The following is a 13,775-nucleotide window of genomic DNA, read 5'->3' as shown; positions in this document are numbered from 1 at the left end:
AAGTCGAGGCCTCAGCAGTTTTGGAGGAAAGAGAAATGCAAAGCCAGCAACTGTTTGTTAAAGAAGGATTAGAAACGGCTAGGAGAGAGTGAGTGAGATTGATAGTGTGGTGGAGATAGCTGGGGAGGGTTGAGCTCGGTAAGGGTGATTAGGTTTTAATGGGATAGTAATGGGTGTGTGATTAGTTGCCAGGGAGGGAGTAGAGGTGTCCCATACCTGTGGGTTAAGGTGGGGGGATACAAGAGGAAGATGCGAAGGAGGCTTTGGGTTGGGAAGAAAGGTGGCAATGAGATGTGGCTGTAGTCCAGGAATAGTCAGAGAAGCAGATAAGTTGGTTAAAATGTATTGGCCTAATAAGGGAACTGGGCAGGTGGGGATAACTATAACAGATTGCATAAAAGAATGTTGTCTAAGTTGGCACCAGAGTGGGGGAGTATTAAGAGGTTTAGAAGCCTGGCCATGAATACCCACAACAGTTATGGAGGCAAGGGAAACAGGCCCTTGAAAAGAAGGTAATGTGGAGTGGGTAGCCTCCATATTGATTAAGAAGAGGACGGACTTACCCTTCACTGTAAGAGTTACCCAAAGCATCTGTGATGGTCCAGGAGGCTTCCAAGGCAATCGGCCAGTGTCAGTTTTCAGCTGCTAAGTTAAGAAGATCTGGGAAGGAGTCAATCAGAGAACCTTGGGCCAGAGTTCCAGGGGCTCTAGGAGTGGCTGCTGGGTGAGTTGGACAGTCTGATTTCCAGTGGGGTCCTGCACAGATGGGACATGGCTTAGGAGGAATCCCAGGCTGCGGGCATTCCTTGGCCCAGTGGCCAGATTTCCCACACTTGAAGTAAGATCCTGGGGGAGGAGGTCCTGGAGGAATGCCTGGCCACTGTGGTTTAGGCATTTTGAAGTTTTTGTATGCTGGAGATGTGGCTGGGGTTTGTCTCACAGCGGAGGCAAGTAATTGCAACTCTTCTCTATTATTGTACACCTTGAAGGCGAGGTTAATTAAGTCCTGTTGTGGGGTTTAAGGGCCGGAATCTAATTTTTGGAGCTTTTTGTAATGTCAGGAGCAGATTGGGTAATAAAATGTATATTGAGAATAAGATGGCCTTCTGGCCTCTCTGGGTCTAGGGCAGTAAAGCGTCTAAGCGTTGTTGCCAAATGGGCCATGAACTGGACTGGGTTTTTATATTTGATAAAAAAGAGCCTAAACAGTAACTGATTTGGGAGAGGTAGGATAAAGAAAAAGGAGCATTAACCGTGATTATGCCTTCAGCTCCAGCCACCTCTTTAAGAGGAAATTGTTGGGAAGGTGGGGGAGGGCTAGTTGTGGAATCAAACTGTAAGCTGGACTGAGTGTGAGGAAGGGAGTGATAGAGGGATTATAGGGTGGGGGAGTGGAGGCTGAGGAAGAATTAGGACCTGGCTCGGCCTGGCAAGAAGCAGCCTGGGGAGGACGGGAGAGGTCAGATGGGTCTGTAGAAAAGGAGGATTCAAAGGACTCAGAGCTTGGGGTGGAGACTGAAGGAACAGACAGGAGAGAAAGAAGAAAGATCTGGGACGAGTCGCATTGGGAGCAGAGACTAGGGAGGAACCAATGTGTAAAAGAATGCCTGGACATCAGGCACCTCAGACCATTTGCCCATTTTACGACCAGAATGATCTAGATCTTGTAGGACAGAGAAACTGAAAGTGCCATTTTCTGGCTATTTGAAACCATTGTCAAATTTGTATTGGGTCAAGCAGTATTGCAGAAGAAAATAAGGCATTTAGATTTTAGGTCAGGAGAGTTGAAGAGGTTTTCAGTTCTTGAGAACACAGGCTAAGGGAGAAGAAGGAGGAATGGAGGGTGGAAGGCTGCCATAGTGAAGAGGCAAGCCCAGAGAAAAGAGAGAGTGGAGACACGGGAGGGGTTGGGTACTTGCCCCCAGGGGAGGTGGTGCTTGCCACCAAGGTGAAGGATACCAGAAAAGGAAAGGAACTGAAATGAAGGGAAGGGAGATATTGAAGGGTGCTGAAATTCAGGAGAAAGAGGTTGAGGGACAGTGAGAGAGGTTGGAGAAGAGAGTAAAAAGAGGCCGCTTACCCGGTTTAAAATTGGTGAGATGTTCCTTGGGCTGGTTGGTCTGAGGACCTGAGGTCGTAGGTGGATCTTTCTCATGGAGCAAAGAGCAGGAGGACGGGATCGATCTCCCAAGGGAGGTCCCCCGATCCAAGTCATGGCACCAAATGTCACATGCATCCATGTGAAGTGACCACCAAACAGGCTTTCTGCGAGCAATAAAGCTTTTTAATCACCTGGGTGCAGGCGGGCTGAGTCCGAAAAGAGAGTCAGTGAAGGGAGATAGGGGTGGGGCAGTTTTATAGGATTTGTGTAGGTAGTGGAAAATTACAGTCAAAGGGGTTGTTCTCTGGCAGGCAGGGGTGGAGGTCACAAGGTGCTCGGCGGGGAGCTTCTGATACTCATTGTCCAGGAGAAGGAATTTCACGAGATAATGTCATCAGTTAAGGCAGAAACCGGCCATTTTCACTTCTTTTGTGATTCTTCAGTTGCCTCAGGCCATCTGGATGTATAAGTGCAGGCTTGGGTTCAGAGGCCTGATAGCGTGGTGGCATGCACCGGTAGTCCCAGCTACTCGGGAGGCTGAGACAGGAGAATTGCTTGAACCCAGGAGGCAGAGGTTGCAGTGAGCTGAGATTGTGCCACTGCACCCCAACCTGGGTGACACAGCGAGACTGTGTCTCAAAAAAAAAGTTTACTCTGTAGGTAAATGGTTTTCAACTGGTTCTCCCCCAACCCCCACCCCCTTCCCGGTCTGGAGACATTTCTGGTTTTCACAAACAAGGGGAGGTGATGTAACCGGCATCTGATGGATAAAGGCCAAAAATGAAGCTAAACATCTTACAATGCACAGGATGGTCCCCAACCTGACCCAGGCCTTCTTCTATGTCAAAGAAGTATTATGACTATAAAATTAATTGAAGATTTTCCTCCTTTTACCATTAAAAAATTAGAGAGAATATCTACCTGTGTTCTCTGCTTAACATACTCCTAAGATTTGTAAATTTGTTTGTAAACAGGATTTTTATGAGTGAATTATGGATGTCCTTCTCCATTCCAGGCTCAGTGCTGAGTGCTGGTATGTGGTGAAGAACCGATTAGGTATAGTCTTTTTCTTCACACTGTTCAGTCTTGTGGATGAGTCAAACAGTGACATAGAAATACAAGAGGAAATATACATTTCAACTTAAATGTCATGAGGTAAAAAAACAGAGAGCCACAAAGGGAGGTTAACAGGGAGATTCTTCTTGGAGACAATGGTCAAGGAAGCCTCTCTGAAGAGGTGACTGTTGTGTTGAGACTTTAAGGGGTTGTTGAGACTTTAAGGGGTGAGTTGGTGCTAGTGTTTTAAAAGATGAGTAGCAAGATGTTCTAGTGTGTTTACAAGCTCCAAGATGCGAAAGAACTTGCTGTGTCAGAGGAACTGAAAAAAATCTATTGTGACTGGAGTGTTGTCAGTGAAAGGGGGAGAAAGGTGGAATGAAGTTAAAGAGACCATAGAGATAGGCAGCCACCAGAGCATGTGAATTCTTGGAAGTGTGGGAACAAACCTGGGTGATTTTGTAAATGTAAGGCAATATCATTGAAAGGATTTCAGTAGGAGACACATTCTTATTTACGCTTTTAAAAGAGATCATGTTGACTGGTATAGGAAAAAGCAATTGAATGAGGGCAAGAGCAAAAGAAAGAGGCCAGTTTGAAGGTTATTGCAACAGCCCAGGCAAGAGATGATTATGGCCTGGACTTGGGTAATGGCTGCAGAGCTGAAGAAAAGATGATCTAAGGGAGATAAAAGTTAGATGGATAATCGATGAAACTTGAAGTGGGTAAATTTGGAGGAACATGAAGAAAAGAGAAAAATCAAAGGTGACTCTTAGATTTCTGCTTTGAAAAACTTGGTAGATGAATGAGGGTGCCATAGTTAGATGTCAATGACAAGGAAAGAGAAAGGAGATAGGGCACAAAAATTAAAGAGTTCTGTTTTGGATATAGTAATTTTGAGGTGCTTGTGAGTCTTCTAATAGGAGATTCCTAGCAATCAGTTGTAGAATACCTGTCAGAAGTCCAGAAAAGTCAGGTTACAGGTGTAATCTGAAAGCAACTTGCAAAGAAAAGTTAATTAAGGCCACGGGAATTGATGGAATCATCTGAGAAGGGGTACAGAGAAAGAACAGTAGTAGGGGGTCTGGTACTGAGCACAGAGTGACTGAAATATTTAGAGATCTGGCCCAAAGAAATACAACACATTGAGTGATAACATTTTATTTGTTGGCCAGGCGTGGTGGCTCACACCTGTAATCCCAGCACTTTGGGAGGCTGAGGCAGGTGGATCACGAGGTCAGGAGATCGAGACCATCCTGGCTAACATGGTGAAACCCCGTCTCTACTAAAAATACAAAAAAATTAGCCAGGCATGGTGGCAGGCGCCTGTAGTCCCAGCTACTTGGGAGGCTGAGGCAGGAGAAAGGCATGAACCCAGGAGGCAGAACTTGCAGTAAGCTGAGATCGCGCCACGCACTCCAGCATGGGAGACAAAGCGAGACTCCATCTCAAAAAAAAAAAAAAAAAAAACAAGAAAAATTTCATTTGTTAAAAATTTTATTCCGTTCTCTTCTCCCCTATCCCTCACATTTTAAGTTCCACATTTTTAGTCATGCTTCTTTTGTTTATTGAGCTAACTGACAGAATTCCAGCATTGGTCTTCAACCCATAGGTGCCTGTAATTGCTGGTGCAAGAAATCTTAGTGACACAAGTAGAAAATTTCCCACCTTTTCTTGTAGCTACAGAAAAGCAGATTCTATTTTACATCATAATTTCTTGTAAGACACACTAGGACTTCACATATTGTTAAGTCCTATGAAAATAACCTTTAACCTCTAGAATCTCTGCAAATCTCATTAGTTTTGCATAATAATGTGTTGTCTTGGAAATAATATTTAAATGTACATTTTTGTTTTTTTAGAAAGTATAAATACTTGTGAATTTTCTCTGTTAAACAAAAAAAGGAACCTTCTTCTGCATGAAGAAAGGTTACATAAAAAAACAACTTTATATCTCTACTAATTTCTTTTTTAAACAGAACATTTGAGAAACTTAAAAACATATAAATTAACAGACAGAGAAGCCAGGAAAGAGGGTTGGGAAGAAGCTGCCAGAAAGGCTGGTAAAAAAAACGGAGAGCGTGAAGAGCAGACCATAATGAAGAGACTTTAATGAAAGAGGTCAGTTATGTTGAGATGTCTAAAAAGATAATGACTGAAAATGTCCAATAGATTGTTACAGCATGGAGGTCACTGGTGACCTTGGCCTGGACAGTTTTAGCATAGCCTGAAGATGGAGGCTGGTCTGTGCTCAGTGGTTTGAGAGGTGAGAAAAGTGAGGAAAATCTGAATGGGGGAGAAAGGTATGAAGGAAGTAGGTGTAGAAGGAGTAGGTGTAGAAGGTGAAGGATGCACCAAGTATCTCCTGAGCAGCATGGAACCAGCATGTGGCAGCATGTAACACACGATCATTTTGCAAGAGTTTTTATTTTTATTTCCAAGACCTGTATAAAGTTAGTGGGATAGATCTTTTATCCCCATTTTATTGATAAGGAAATAGAAAGCCAGTTCATTACTCAACATTTCAAAGCACAGAAATATGGAGTCACAGAAGCCAGGGCTTGAAATGAGGTCTGCAGAACCCAAGCCAGTGCTCTTTCATCTTAAACACATAAAAGGGGGAGGAAGAAGTAACAGAAGAACAAAACATCCAATACACATTTATCTAACCTCCCCTCTCTAACTGGGCCTATACTTGGTTTTAACTTTTTGCATGTGAATGAAATGGTGGAATATGCCTAATTCTTTCCAGAGGAAATGCTATATCTGAAAATGCTATATTTTTAAAGGAACCACAATTTAGAGAGCAATAAGCAATGAAGGATAATTTTAAAAACTTAGCGGCAACATCTGAAGCCCTCTCTGTTGCTTCAACTATGCTAATAAGAGGTTCTGGGTCCTGGAAGTATCAGTGTTAAATAAGCTTTGTATAGGCTCACCTGGTTCATCCTGGTATCTCAGAAATCCAACTGCAACATAATGAGAAACTGAGTGAGTTGGTCATAGGAAATGGATGTGTTGAACTCTTGAGCACCTTGAATTTAAAATAGAAATAGTATTTTTATGTCATATTCTTTAAAATTTTTGAAACCACTGTGGGATATGATGAGGTTTCTCTTCAAATAATCTGATCAATCTTTATTCTTTAATTCATAGTATCCCCCATTTTTCTCCTTTTTTCCTTCTTGCCTTTGTTAAATGCCCAGGCACATGACAGTACCAAGCGTTATCAGTACCAGCTCACATTCCTTTCCTTATTTGGAAAGAGGACTAACTTTCTGGCTCATTACAGACACCCCTTCCGCTTTCCCTCCACTTTCTTTTATGTGCCCACCCTATCTAAAAACATCAAATGTTTAGCCAACTGGGATTAGTTTAGATTGTAGGACCCGCCCCCGGCCAATGGGGAAAGGGTACAGGGGCAGGACTTGCGTCAGGAACAAAGGCTCTTGTGCCCCTTTGTTCAGGTGTGTTCTCATGGCAACTGGCCAAGGAAGCACCCCTCTGCGCAGAAGTAAAATTGCTTTGCTAAGAATCCTTTGTTCAAGTGTTCAATTTCCTTAGGATTTTGAGCGTTATTCCTAACACCACCTATGCAAAAATTATGTTAGTGAGAGAATTATGGCAGTGGGAGAGATCTGATCTAACTAACCCTCCCTCTTGTCCTTATCCTTCAATCTGCCTTGATTATTACTGGGCTTAAGCCAAGCTGACTTTGGAAGACATTAATTTATAGTTTAAATGATAATAGCCCTTCCCCAAAACTCAACTGCCTTTGAAAAGCTAATGAGAGGCCAGGAGCCTAGGAGGATAGAGGAGCCTGAATTCTGCCAGCCATTATTCCAGAGGTCACAGGATATGCAACTTTCTCAATTACTCCTGCAGATAACATCACTATTGCGGAACCTAAGGTTGACCTTGTGAGATACCTTTTTTTTTTTTTTTTTTTTTTTGAGACAGAGTTTCACTCTTGTTGCCCAGGCTGGAGTGCAACGGTGCAATCTTGGCTCACTGCGACCTCCGCCTCCTGGGTTCAAGTGATTCTCTTGCCTCAGCCTCCCGAGTAGCTGAGATTACAGGCGCCCACGACCATGCCTGGAACATTTTTTGTATTTGTAGTAGAGATGGGGTTTTACCATGTTGGCCAGACTGATCTCGAACTCCTGACCTCAGGTGATCCACCCACCTGGGCCTCCCACAGTGCTGGGATTACAGGCGTGAGTTTTTGTGATATCTTTTTAGATTTTTTTGTGTGTCTGACACCGGTGATGACTCTATCTGGACCTACCAACTTGTCCTGTGGCCTCACCCAGAAGCCACTCAGTGCGGAAGAATCATTTCACACATCCCGATGATTGTACTGCCAACCAATCAGTAGCAAGCGCCCATTGCCTAGCCACCCCACCCATTCTCTGAGACTATCTTTGAAAATCCCCTAGCCTGTGAGCCTTTCATAAGACTAGTTTGAGTAATAACTCTTTCCCCCGCATGGCGTGGCCAACCTCACATCAATTAAACTCTTTCTTTACTGCAATGTCATGGTCTTTGTGTGGCAGGCAGGAAGAATCTGTCGGGCAGTTACAATATTAGAATATCTAGATTAGTTCAAGATATGAAAATGTTGAGATCAACTGAAAATCATTCTACAGTTTTTCTTAGTCTTTGAAAATATGCAGGAGGTGAACATCAACATGGAAGTTCTGAGAAAGATCCAATTAAAAGTAAGAGGCTTATTTACTGTTGCTGAAGCTTGATAACCTTACTGGAATGGTAGTCTTTGTTTAGAAAGATGTGAGAGGGTTACTTCTGACAGTGCTACTTGCCTTCTGTCTCGGTGAGACCTCCATCTCCAGCCTAGTCTAAATCCTGTGGCTGCCTGTAAGCCATTCCTTCTTGTACCAAATACTAATGAAGTGCTTTTTTCCCCTTTACTCTGCCCTCACAAGCTTCATATCCTGGGATCAATTTTATCTACTTTAGAGCCCTATAAATAACCTGACTACTTAATTATAGACTCTTAATGAAACTTAAAAAAAAAACCTTTTTCTTATGGAAAATTTTAGTTATTTTCAAAAGCAGACAGAACCCTTATATACTTTATGAAAGTATAAAGAACGCTATGTTCCCATCCCCAGCTTCAACAACTACCAATGGCTTTTTTAGTTACCATTTCTCCTCCTCCTGTATGATTTTGAAGAAATTCTCAGTTATCATAGTAATGAAGCTGTTTTGCTTTCATCTCATCAGAATTGCAGTTGCTTGCTTTATGTATGTTAAATGTACAAAACATATTCATTGTGTTCTTACATATTATAATGTTATATTTATTGTTTCTATTATGGGAATTACTATGAATTAAACATTTTGCTTTAATATTTATATACGTTGTGAATGGGTACATGGTTCAAAATTAAAAAGATTCAAAAGGATATCCATAAAAGGTAAGTCTTTCTCTCCCCATCCCATCTTCCTTTCCCTCCTAGGAGATAGCACTCTTGCTGTGTTCTTATGCATTTTTTTTTTTTTTTTTGTATTTTTAGTAGAGACGGGGTTTCACCATGTTGGGCAGGCTGGTTTAGAACTACTGACCTCAAGTGATCTGCCCACCTCAGCCTCACAAAGTACTAGGATTGCAGGCGTGAGCCACTGCACCTGGCCGCATTTGTTTATGAATATTGCATGCATTTAAAAATATGTGTGTGTGTGGATGCGTGTGTGTGTGTGTGTGTGTGTGTATGTAAGCAACAGAGAGAGAGAGAGAGAGAAAGGAAGATGTAATAACTTCTGACAATGTCTAGGTGTGGTACTGACATATCTCTCCAAGAAGAGACGATTAGCGTTCCAGGGAGGGGACTTATGACAATAAAGTTCTTTTTAGTTGTTTTGAGAAGATCTGCTTTTAGGCAGATAAAGGATTTCAGGAACTCAAATGCCTTCAGTTCAAAGTAATTTTGATGCCATAGAAACTTATTCTGGACCCCTTCACATCTTAAAGGGGGATATAAAGTCTTTAGGATGTAGCTTTTGTATATAAGGAGTTAAAGAGGAAGAAAATTCTGCTGCTAACATCATTGGGAGAAAAGAAGATCATTTTTATATGTATAAATCTGCCCTTATTCACATAGCACATGCAAGACAGGGAGACAGAACTCTTTTTTCATTGATTTCCCCTTAGAGTTCATATTCATGGTATCTGTTTCCCAACTCTAAGTCTGTCCTTGGATGCTCCTGGAATCATATTTCACATAAATAACAGCAAAAGCAGCAGCAGCAACTAACACCTATTGAGTATTTACTGTGGGCCAGACACTGTTTCAGTGCTCTACAAGTGTGTATTTGATCCTTACAACCATCCTATGAAGGAGATACTATTGTGAGTGGAGAAAGTGGGAGCAGAGAAGAAAAATAAGTTGCTCAATGTCACAGCTACTAAGCAGTCAAGCTGAGATGTAGATTCTGACTTTAGAATCTGTATTCTTAAGCCCTGTGATATCTTTCTTTTGAATAACAATATTTGGGAGAAGGGATGCTTCCCAAGTGATATGGATTAGTTCATTGATGTTCAAATTCTTACCCTAGAAATGGGGGCCAGGAGTTGGATAGGCCTGTGGTTCCATGAGCCAAAGCCAGGTATAGTATGGGACAGTACTGCTCAAGGACCACCAATGAAGGCCACACAGCAATCATCTAGGAGAAAAGTTGAAGTCAAGTCAGACACACAGTTCAGCCAAAGGATTACCCTAAGGGAGTTGGGCAGAATTTGAAAACAAGTGGGAGGCAGCAGGATAGAAACTGGAGACATCAGACATTGGGAAAGAGTAAACAGGTTCGGCATCAGAGGAAACAGGTTAATCTCTGAAATACTGGTGCCCAGTGTTAGGGGCTTCTTGAAAAAGGAGTTTATAACCTCTTTTGTGGAGGAAGAGATTTGATAATCTCTTCTTGTGTTTGCCAAAAACAAGTCTGTATAATAATCACATAGAAAGCTGGTTAAGGCTGGGTGCATTGGCTCATGCCTGTAATCTTAATGCTTTGGGAGGCTGAAGAAAGAGGATTGCTTGAGCTCAGGAGTTCGAGACCAGCCTGGGCAACATAATGACACCTCACCTCTACAAAAAAATTTAAAAACTTCACTGAGCATGGTGGTGCCTGCGTGCCTTTAGTCCCAGCTACTTGGGAGGCTGCAGTGGGAGGATTGCTTGAACTTGGGAGATTGAGGCTGCCATGAGCTGTGATCATGCCACTGCACTCCAGCTTGGGTGACATTGTGAGACTTTGTCTGGGAAAAAGAAAAAAAAAGAAAGCTGGTTAAACATTCATATTCCTGGGCCCCAAGCTCTGAGATTCTGATGCAGAAGGTCTGAAATAGGATCCTGAAATCCCATCTCCAGCAGGCATCTCAGTTGGTTCTGAAGCAGAATTTCCATGGACCTCACACTGAGAGACAATGGATAAATGTGAAGAGGCAAAATTATTATCTTTTCATTGCCCTAAAATTCAATTTAGTTAAATGCTAGAAAAAAAAATGATGTCAGGAAATTACACACTAGAGGCTAGTCAGGGTTATATATAAAACAGAAAAAAATGTCCATGAGGGTGGGGTGAGGAGGGCATTTCTATTGTATATGTCCATTGTCTGGGTCCACATCAGAGAAACAGCTAGGGCAGGGATTTTTCACTTGATAGTGACTTTCATGCACCTAAGAATGGCCTGTTTTCTATACCCAATATATTTGAAGATCAAGGGGGAAAAGCTAGATTGGGAATTCCATTTATTCATGTTTTCATCATATACTTATATAATTAAATAATGAAACATTCATTGGGCACCTAATATTTGCCAGACAGTGTTCTAGGATTTTGGAGACACACAAATGAAGTAAATGGATACAGTCTTTGATCTCATGGGGCCTAGAGTCTAGAATGTAATAGAAAGAGATGAGCTCGAGTGAAAGTTCATTTTATGTTTCAACTTGGCTGGGCTAAGTAATGCCCAGATGGTTTGCAAAACATTATTTCTGGGTGTGTCTGTGAGGGTGTTTCTGGAAGAGATTAGCATTTCAATCATTAGACTGAGTAAAGATTACTCTCACCAGTGTGGTTGGGTATCATTCGACCTGTTGAGGAGCTGAAAAGAACAAAAAGGCAGAGGAAGGGTGAATGCTTAGCTGGGCCCTCCCTATTTTCCTGCCCTTGGACATTAGCACACCTGGTTCTCAAGCCTTTGGACTTGGACCAGGACTTACGCCATTGCCTCTACTGGCTTGCAGGACTTTGGGCTTGAACTGAAACTACCACTGGCTTTCCTGGGCCTCCAGCTTGCAGATCATGGGATTTCTCAGTCTCCATAGTCATGTAATCCATAATCACATTATCATAATCTTCCATAATCACCAATCCCTCATAGTAAATGTGTTTCATGTACCAGTATATAACCGATTGGTTGTGTTTCTGGAGAACCGTGAGTAACACAGCTTGCATAGTGGCTAAGAATGCAGTCTCTAGAGTCAAGACTGCCTAGTGCAAACCCTGGCTCTACTACTTACTAACTGTGCCTCACTTTCCTCAATTATGAAAGATGGATGATAATGATGCTACCCTCATGTAGTTGTGAAGATTAAACTAATGTTTGCAAAACAAATATGCCTGGTACATGTGTTTAATAAATAGCACTGTTTTTCCAAGGCTGGAGGTTTATTCTTCTTTTAGTGTCTTTGATCTATGGCTTTTGGTCTTTCACTTCTTGAATCACCTTTATTTGTTCACCACTTGAGTGGAGCTCAGGTCAGGAAAGCTTCTTGCTTCTCCAGCACCTTTACTTAGAAAGGAGGTCCTGTAAGCTTCAAACTTGGCCACTTATTGCAATAGAAACATACAAATGTCTGTAATCTTGTTGATGCCCAGCTCAAAGTTTTGAATTATTCTAGTCAGAGTGGGAAAATGTTGGGGAAAGGAAAAAGAAGTGCTATTCACTCCATGTGATTTTTAGAAAAGTATTCTGCATGAATATTCATGGTCTTGGGTATGGTGGCTCATGCCATTAATCCTAGCACTTTAGGAGGCTGAGGGAGGCGGATCGCTTGACCCCAGGAGTTTGAGACCAGCCTGGCCAACATGGTGAAACCCAGTCTCTACTAAAAATACAAAAATTAGCCAGGCATGGTGGTGCAGGCCTGTAATCCCAGCTACTTGGGAGACTGAGGCATGAGAATCACTTGAACCTGGGAGGTGGAGGCTGCAGCGAGCTGAGATCACACCACTGCATTCCAGCCTGGGTGATGGAGTGAGAGTCTGTCTCAAAAAAAAAAAAAAAAAAAAAAAAGGTGTTATTTAATTAATGTGGCAAATATAACATTCACATACTCTATGGCATCCAAAATCTTGAAGGACATGTAGCAGGTCTATAATAAATGTTTACTGCTTTATATTATTATGTACTTCAGATAATGAGTCCCTTAATTTCTTCTTCTTTCTAAGTGAATCTGAGGACATCATTAATAATATTCATAGAATAACCATATGGTTTACCTGTATTTACTCAAAGCTTCACAAGCACTCTATAAGGCAGGTATTATTATCCTCATTTTGCCAATGAGCAAACAGGGTAATAAGCAAAAGATAATTTGCCCAAATTATATACCAGGCATAGATATTGAGGATTTAAATTCAGGTCTTTCTGATTCTAAAGCTTACATTTTGCCATATTATGTGAATTTTTCCATTAAGTTTTTGATAAAAATGTAGTTAGGGTTTAAAGTCTTGGCTTTGGAGCAGAACAGATTTTCTCTATAAGTACTCTTTGTTGTTATAATTGTCTATTCATTGGGACAGCTACAGCCTCTTTTGTCGGTTCTTCCTATGTAATTCTTGGTCCCTGTGAGCAGTGCAAGGAGGTGCTTGGATTCCTCTCTCATTGAGAGGGTTTCAAGATAATTCAATCTTCTTACTCTTCTCATCATGGGCATTATTGTACCACGCAGTACCTTTCTTAAAAGGGCAAGAAAACAGGCTACCTACAAATAATAAAAACTGGACTGGCCCAATATTTAACAACCAATTGTATTCTGAAAGGAAAATTCAGTGAGCTAATAATTTGGCATCCTAATCACTTGTCTTTCATGCATAAAGGCAACATAAAGTTATGCTCAGATGCATAAAACCAAAGAGTCTTACCCGAGGATACACTCAAGCCAATTGAAAGAAAAATCAAAGTGAGGAACTAAATAGAAAGACATGAAATAAAATTGATTTCCATACTCAATTTGTAAGCAACTTTGGGAATCCAGTTGGATTATGGACTACATTAAAGAATGAAACGTCACCTTATAGTGCCTCCCTCAAATGTTTCTCTTCTGTTTTTCTCTCTTCACTCCAGAAAATATGTTTATTCAGCCTTCTCAAATATGCAGGGAAAAAGGCCGGAAATTATAAATCATCTTCCCCAAAATTGTACAGCAATTCACAGCAAAGAGAACAACATTAAACACTTAAATAATTTGCTAACCTAATGAACTTATTATCCTCCAAAAGGAAATAGAAACCACAATTCTAGCACCAAGGATTTTTAAAAAAATATAAATAATGTAAAAGTTAGAAATGTAATGGAAAATCACTAATT

The 13,775-nt window shown here is 41.4% G+C and overlaps 1 long non-coding RNA gene across 1 annotated transcript; it reads right to left on the bottom strand.

Annotated features, from left to right (window-relative positions):
- Nucleotides 1-239: 239 nt before the first annotated feature.
- Nucleotides 240-13,538, bottom strand: LOC134739566 (uncharacterized). The gene is made up of 3 exons (XR_010126342.1): nt 13,480-13,538; nt 6,097-6,191; nt 240-756 (listed from the first exon to the last, which is right to left on the bottom strand). It is a non-coding gene; the product is annotated as an uncharacterized LOC134739566 (long non-coding RNA).
- Between the last annotated feature and the right edge of the window lie 237 nt (nt 13,539-13,775).

The sequence above is a fragment of the Pongo pygmaeus genome, chromosome 4, assembly GCF_028885625.2.
Source record: "Pongo pygmaeus isolate AG05252 chromosome 4, NHGRI_mPonPyg2-v2.0_pri, whole genome shotgun sequence".
NCBI lineage: Eukaryota > Metazoa > Chordata > Mammalia > Primates > Hominidae > Pongo > Pongo pygmaeus.
This window is presented reverse-complemented; position numbering and strand designations above follow the sequence as displayed.